Source organism: Pseudophryne corroboree, chromosome 6 (assembly GCF_028390025.1).
Source record: "Pseudophryne corroboree isolate aPseCor3 chromosome 6, aPseCor3.hap2, whole genome shotgun sequence".
In the NCBI taxonomy this organism is placed as follows: Eukaryota; Metazoa; Chordata; class Amphibia; order Anura; family Myobatrachidae; genus Pseudophryne; species Pseudophryne corroboree.
Genome location: NC_086449.1, coordinates 107,120,591 through 107,127,718, shown reverse-complemented (window position 1 = coordinate 107,127,718; position 7,128 = coordinate 107,120,591). Strand labels below are relative to the sequence as shown.

Below are 7,128 nucleotides of genomic sequence, written 5' to 3'. Positions count from 1 at the left end.
CACACCCATCCAAGGGGAGAAGCGTGTGCTCCCTTGTTAACACGCTCAGGGGTATAGAGAAATGTAAATATCTCCTGTCAGGATTGTGTAGATTTAGGAAGCATATAAACTGATTGTATCTGACTGTAAATCCATCAGCAAAGAAACACGTGCACACCCAACCAAGGGGAGAAACGTGTACTCCCTTGTTAACAACACTTAGTAAAAAAAATATAGAAGTGGGAACAAGTATCAAGTGGTGAATCTGCTGTCAATGTTAGGCACGGAGTATGGCCATGATCTTTATTTCTACAAAATTGGGTCTTCCTAGGAGGTCTCCCATCCAAGAACTGACCAAGCCCAATACTGCTTTGCTTCCAAGATCGGACGGGGTCGGGCGTTAACAATGTGGTATGATAGTAGAAAAGTAGCCCCTAACTCCGGAATCACTGATGAGAGTTCACCTAATGGGAGAGTAAGCTAAGTAGAGATAGAGGTATGGCAAGAGAAAAATGAAAAGTCATAACCTTATGAATCGCTAATGAGAGTCCATGAAATAGTGTAGAACGAAATCAGAAGTACTGAGGTTATATCCGAAGAAATGAACCCCGAAGTAATGATATATACTTGATGTTCTACTTATTGTTCTATAAATGCTAGGTAAACCCTAATTCTCGGGTGTGACACTATTAACAGACAGTCACGATCAGACGGCATAGGCAAATTGTAATGCTAAATGATCTCAAACCATACAGGTTAATTATTGTTAAAATGCCGGCGATATCACTGTCACAGAAACCCCTGTTTAAATCACCTGCACCTAATAAGGATTCGTATATTAGGTGGAGATCTTATATGCACAGATAGACATTCGTAGAGAAAGTAATACAGATACAAAATTGATGATGGCAATGTTGCCTAATATACTCCGTGCAATGGTACTGTATAAATATACAGGGTCAATAAATCCAACTAAGAGTGTTATTAAGAAATTTACACCTAATTGATAGGTACCGACTGATGAAAAATGTTTAAAGTGGTACCTATTCATAATTCATCAGCTACTACACAAAACAAAGTAACAACTGCTGTGTTGAATATTGACAGTGACAAAGTAACAATTGTTTGATACTGTTGCAAAAGTACAGAATAATTGATGCAGTAATACACTGCTCAAAAAAAATAAAGGGAACACTTAAATAACACATCCTAGATCTGAATGAATGAAATATTCTTATTAAATACTTTGTTCTTTACATAGTTGAATGTGCTGACAACAAAATCACACAAAAATTATCAATGGAAATCAAATTTATTAACCCATGGAGGTCTGGATTTGGAGTCGCACTCAAAATTAAAGTGGAAAAACACACTACAGGCTGATCCAACTTTGATGTAATGTCCTTAAAACAAGTCAAAATGAGGCTCAGTAGTGTGTGTGGCCTCCACGTGCCTGTATGACCTCCCTACAATGCCTGGGCATGCTCCTGATGAGGTGGCGGATGGTCTCCTGAGGGATCTCCTCCCAGACCTGGACTAAAGCATCCGCCAACTCCTGGATAGTCTGTGGTGCAACGTGGCGTTGGTGGATGGAGCGAGACATGATGTCCCAGATGTGCTCAATTGGATTCAGGTCTGGGGAACGGCCACGACAGTCCATAGCATCAATGCCTTCGTCTTGCAGGAACTGCTGACACACTCCAGCCACATGAGGTCTAGTATTGTCTTGCATTATGAGGAACCCAGGGCCAACCGCACCAGCATATGGTCTCACAAGGGGTCTGAGGATCTCATCTCGGTACCTAATGGCAGTCAGGCTACCTCTGGTGAGCACATGGAGGGCTGTGCGGCCCCCCAAAGAAATGCCACCCCACACCATTACTGACCCACTGCCAAACCGGTCATGCTGGAGGATGTTGCAGGCAGCAGAACGTTCTCCTTGGCGTCTCCAGACTCTGTCATGTCTGTCACGTGCTCAGTGAGAACCTGCTTTCATCTGTGAAGAGCACAGGGCGCCAGTGGCGAATTTGACAATCTTGGTGTTCTCTGGCAAATGCCAAACGTCCTGCACGGTGTTGGGCTGTAAGCACAACCCCCACCTGTGGACGTCGGGCCCTCATACCACCCTCATGGAGTCTGTTTCTGATCATTTGAGTAGACACATGCACATTTGTGGCTTGCTGGAGGTCATTTTGCAGGGCTCTGGCAGTGCTCCCCCTGTTCCTCCTTGCACAAAGGCGGAGTTAGCGGTCCTGCTGCTGGGTTGTTGCCATCCTACGGCCTCCTCCATGTCTCCTGATGTACTGGCCTGTCTCCTGGTAGCGCCTCCATGCTCTGGACACTACGCTGACCGACACAGCAAACCTTCTTGCCACAGCTCGCATTGATGTGCCATCCTGGATGAGCTGCACTACCTGAGCCACTTGTGTGGGTTGTAGACTCCGTCTCATGCTACCACTAGAGTGAAAGCACTGCCAGCTTTCAAAAGTGACCAAAACATCAGCCAGAAAGCATAGGAGCTGAGATGTGGTCTGTATTCAACACCTGCAGAACAACTCCTTAATTGGGGGTGTCTTGCTAATTGCCTATCATTTCCACCTGTTGTCTGTTCCATTTGCACAACAGCATGTGAAATTGATTGTCAGTCAGTGTTGCTTCCTAAGTGGACAGTTTGATGTCACAGAATTGTGACTGACTTGGAGTTACATTGTGTTGTTTAAGTTGTCCCTTAATTTTTTTTAGCAGTGTATATGCCTCCTAAATTAACAGCCCCTGTATCAGTTATAAATAAATAACAAAATCCCTTCAATTCCAGTGCCCCATGATGAATAGCCTGCTACAGGGAAACATGCAAAATATGAGCCCTCGCGGCCAGGAGCATCAATATACAGGCATAAGCAATGTCAGCATAGAGGGATGTGAGAGAGATGATATTACCCGTGGATGTAGATATTTGGGTGACGGAAGATGCGTTTTGCCCGCTGCACGGCCTTGGTCACTTCCTGAGTATTCAACCCGCCCCCTGGAGCTATTTAAATTGTTTTTAATTTCAAGCTCCGACCAATCCACACTAAGATATTAATTAGTTGATCTTGGTTGTTGAGCAACCAAGAGTGACATCAGTGTTCCGCCAGAAGCCGTTGTGGAATTAGATTCCAGCCAATCCCCGCAGTGGTCATGGCTTGTAAGTCTTGGTTACCATGCAACCGAGAGCCACGTCCCTGCGTGTTGCCGGAAGCTGAAGAAAGCTCATCGGGCGCACGGCAATTGTGTTCTCCCTTGTCAGTGATGATCTGCATCATGACAGAGAGATATATTGTTCCAGCATATTAATAAAAGGGCCTAGTATCTCCAGATGCACATTTTAGATACCAGCAGGCTTAGGTTGTATCCTATATAGCCAATTCGGTAAGGTTTTAAACTTAGACTGTAACATATAGAGACCTGTGTAGATGCTGATATTAATACCTGTCAGCTATTCATTATATCATATAAACAGAACAATTGAGGACCAAGTATATACATTTTCGTCTAAAATCCAAATAGGATTCCTTTTTTAAGAAAAGTTGAATAAATCAGGCATTATAGATTCTTAGTATAGAAATAATAAAAATGAAAAAAAAAATATAATAATAAAAGTAATGAAAATAAATATAAATGCAAAAAAATATACCGTAATTAAAAAAATATGAAAAATAAGGAATAAAGAAATATAAAAATATATATATATATATATATAAATATATAAAAAGATAATAAAAATAATTAATGTAATACAAAAAATGAAACTAAATGATACTAAATATTTTATTTAAAAAGAAAATATATGTACAATATACTCAGAATGTATGAGGAATAACACCAGGAAGGGAATGTATTTTTCTTTTTCATCCACTAGGGGTCACTGGAGTACTCTTGGGATATGGACGGCTTAGCACAGGCATGTCCAAACTGCGGCCCTCCAGCTGTTGTGAAACTACACATCCCAGCATGCCCTGACACAGTTTGCTGTCAGAGAATGCTAAAGCTGTGTCAGGGCATGCTGGGATGTGTAGTTTCTCAACAGCTGGAGGGCAGCAGTTTGGACATGTCTGGCTTAGCAGAAACAAAGGCACTGAATATTTAAATTTAGAACTCTCCGCCCCTCCATATCCCCGAGTACCTCAGTGTATTACCTCAGTGTTTTTTCTGTGCTCACAGCACTAACAAGGCTTGTGTCGAGTTCCCACACTTTGTTGAAGATTTTATTAATTTCTCATTTTTACTTTTACATTTTTACTTTTTCACTTAGCACATCCCTTCCCAGTTTCTTTAAAAACATGGGTCCGGGATAGTGCCGCTGCACGGACAGCGCATGGCGTGTCGGTCCTCACAAAGAGCACCCTCACTGCCTCCTGCAACAGCGTGTCGGTCCTCACAAAGAGCACCCTCACAGCCACAGGCAGTCCACTGCCTCCTGCAACAGCTGGACGGAGCTTACAGATAGAAGCACCGTCGCAGCCATAAACTGAAGAGCTCGGAGCTTACAGATGAAGCCCGTCGCAGGCCTCCCTGCAACAAGGTATGCTGGGGAAACGGGGCGGTCCGTTGGTAATGCCGCCCGCTCACTGCCGCTCATAATAGCCCCCCCAGCCGCTCCGTCCAGGCGCTCCGTCCGCCCGCCCCAGGCGCTCCGTCCTCCCGCCCCAGGCGCTCCGTCCTCCCGCCAGGCGTTCCGTCAGCGCTGTATTGAAAGTGCAGCGCTCAGAGGGGGAGACCCGCCGCAGCTCGGCTAGCGACGCCGGAAGCCGCTACGCGCCGCTCCGGCCAGCCGACCTCCGCTGCTCTGAAATACGTGTCCCTCGCCTCCCTGCAATGAGCTTCCCGGCTCCCCGCTGAGACACAGCGCTACAGGGAGTACAGGGAAGGGGGGGGGGGGGGACCTGGCTGATTACAGCGCGGCTGCAAGGGGGAAAATTAAGGAAAAGAATAGCAGGCTGCCATATCTATAGAAGGTATTAATACAGAATTAAACTGCAGGCAGAGCTTATATTAACTGGATTGTGACCTGCCTGTGATTATCACTGTATAATAGGCTATTGAGCCTATATTAACACTGAAGGCATGTATTGTAACCTGCCTGTGATTATCACTGTATACTAGACTGTGATTATCACTGTATAATAGTCTATTGAGCCTATATTAACACTGCAGCAGGTATTGTAACCTGTCCTGTGATTATCAGTGTAAGCATGGCATGGGGGCCATTTTAACCATGCTTCCTGTTTCTTCCAGTTTGTAATTCCAGAACATTCCTGCCCTACATCTCTACTCCACACGGAGGCGCAGGGGTGTTAGTGGGAATTTTGGTTCAGGTTTCACATAGGCTGGCCATGTGAACTGTATTTCGGCCATAAATATATATATATATATATATATTACACACCTTAAGTAAAGATTTTACTGAGTCGTGCCAGTGTCTGTCCTTTGGCTATTGTGTTGTCTGTCTGTATAAGGAGTAAGGCTCCAACACAGACTAAAAATAAGGTTTACTACAATGTCTGTACATAAATCTACCACAGGTTCAGTTTGTTTTGTAGGTTTCCACTCCGGAAGCCGGTTCATTCCCAGATCCTATGTTAAGCATTGGCAATTCAAATTGACTCCGCTCGACAGGAGCGGTAAGATCGGAGTCTCGGAAGTTACTCCGCCAGCTCTAACGGAGGAGTCTCAGCCTTTCCAAAGGTCCAACTTCCCTTTGGGTACCAGGGTGTTAATTTAACTGGTCTTATAATTTAATGCAGTCTGACAATTCTATGTCAAACCTCACAGCGCTAACTACGAGTGAGAAGGGCACATTAGACCAGCAGTCAGATAGTGCGGGTTTTGACAACCATACATTGCTAATGACCAGTGAGTCAGTGTCTCAAATTTACAGAGACTAAGGAGACTCTAACATCTAATCCGTCGTATTTACTAAACGACAGATCTTCAATGAGTTTCTTATTTAGAATATCTTACTAAGATTTAAGTCTATTTACCCGTTTCCACATCTAAATAGGAGAATCCGCCATTGGTGAATTCGTCTGTGTCAAACCTTATAAAGACCCAAGATACATTTGGTTCACTAGGCGCTCTATGTATGGAAACAATGACGATCACGTTAGACTTATCGAGAAGCTGCAGAGTATCTCTGTAAAGCTTCTGCTGCCGCCTGTTACCTCGATTCTCGTTTTTCATCGTCGCTAGTTTCAGCACGACAAGGCCAGAAGTTGTTTGGTCCTAAATTTGATATTTCAGGCCAAGGCGGGGGGGGGGGGGGGGGGTCTAGCCATTGCCTCCTCCGGTATCAAGACGGAAATACTCTGGTCCGGCGTTTAAAGCCTTTAGACTTCAGTCTTTTCAAGGCTGTGGTACAAAAACAGTCACGCGTTGTAACGCCAGGGCGCTAAAGTCACAACAAGCCAGTGGCTTGACGAGCTCCCAGCCCATCTTTCCAATTGTGGGAGCGCGCCTTTACACGTTACATTTGCCGGGTTTCCAGCCATCCACTCATGGATGGATCCGCTATTTAGGGTTAAAAGACAGGACTGCCTCTGTCGGACGAAATAAGGCGTTTTGGCAGGTTGCCATTCAGTCTCTGCTGGATTCAGCAGTTTTTATTTCCAGGCCTGGTACACCAACAAGGTCAGGGTTATTATTCCCGTCTGTTTGTGGTACCAAAGCCGGAGGGCTCCGTCGCAGTCTCAATCAGTAAGTCACTTACTACAGATTGAAGATGGATTTTCTGCGGTCAGTATTTGCATATTTGGAGCCACACGATTGCATGGTTGCGCTTGATCTCCAGGATGCGTACTTACACATTCCGGTTTGGTCACCTCATCACAGGTTCTTGCGTTTGGCAATACGCCACAGCCATTAACCGTTTCAGGCTCTACCGTTTGGCTTCTTGTCAGCGCCTCGGGTATTCACCAAAGTGATGTTTGTGATGATAGCTCATCTCAGATTCCTGGCAGTGACAATCGTTCCGTACTTAACGATCTGCTCACAAGAGCTCCGTTTCAACAGATGCTCCTCCGACTTGCGCTGTTAACGTACACCACGGTTGCAGTGTCAACTTCAAAAACAATCGCATCTAATTCCGTCTCAACGACTTCAATTCCTAGGTAT

At 44.9% G+C, this 7,128-nt stretch overlaps 1 pseudogene; it reads right to left on the bottom strand.

Annotated features, from left to right (window-relative positions):
* Positions 1-285: 285 nt before the first annotated feature.
* On the bottom strand, positions 286-404 carry LOC134937387 (5S ribosomal RNA; annotated as a pseudogene).
* Between the last annotated feature and the right edge of the window lie 6,724 nt (positions 405-7,128).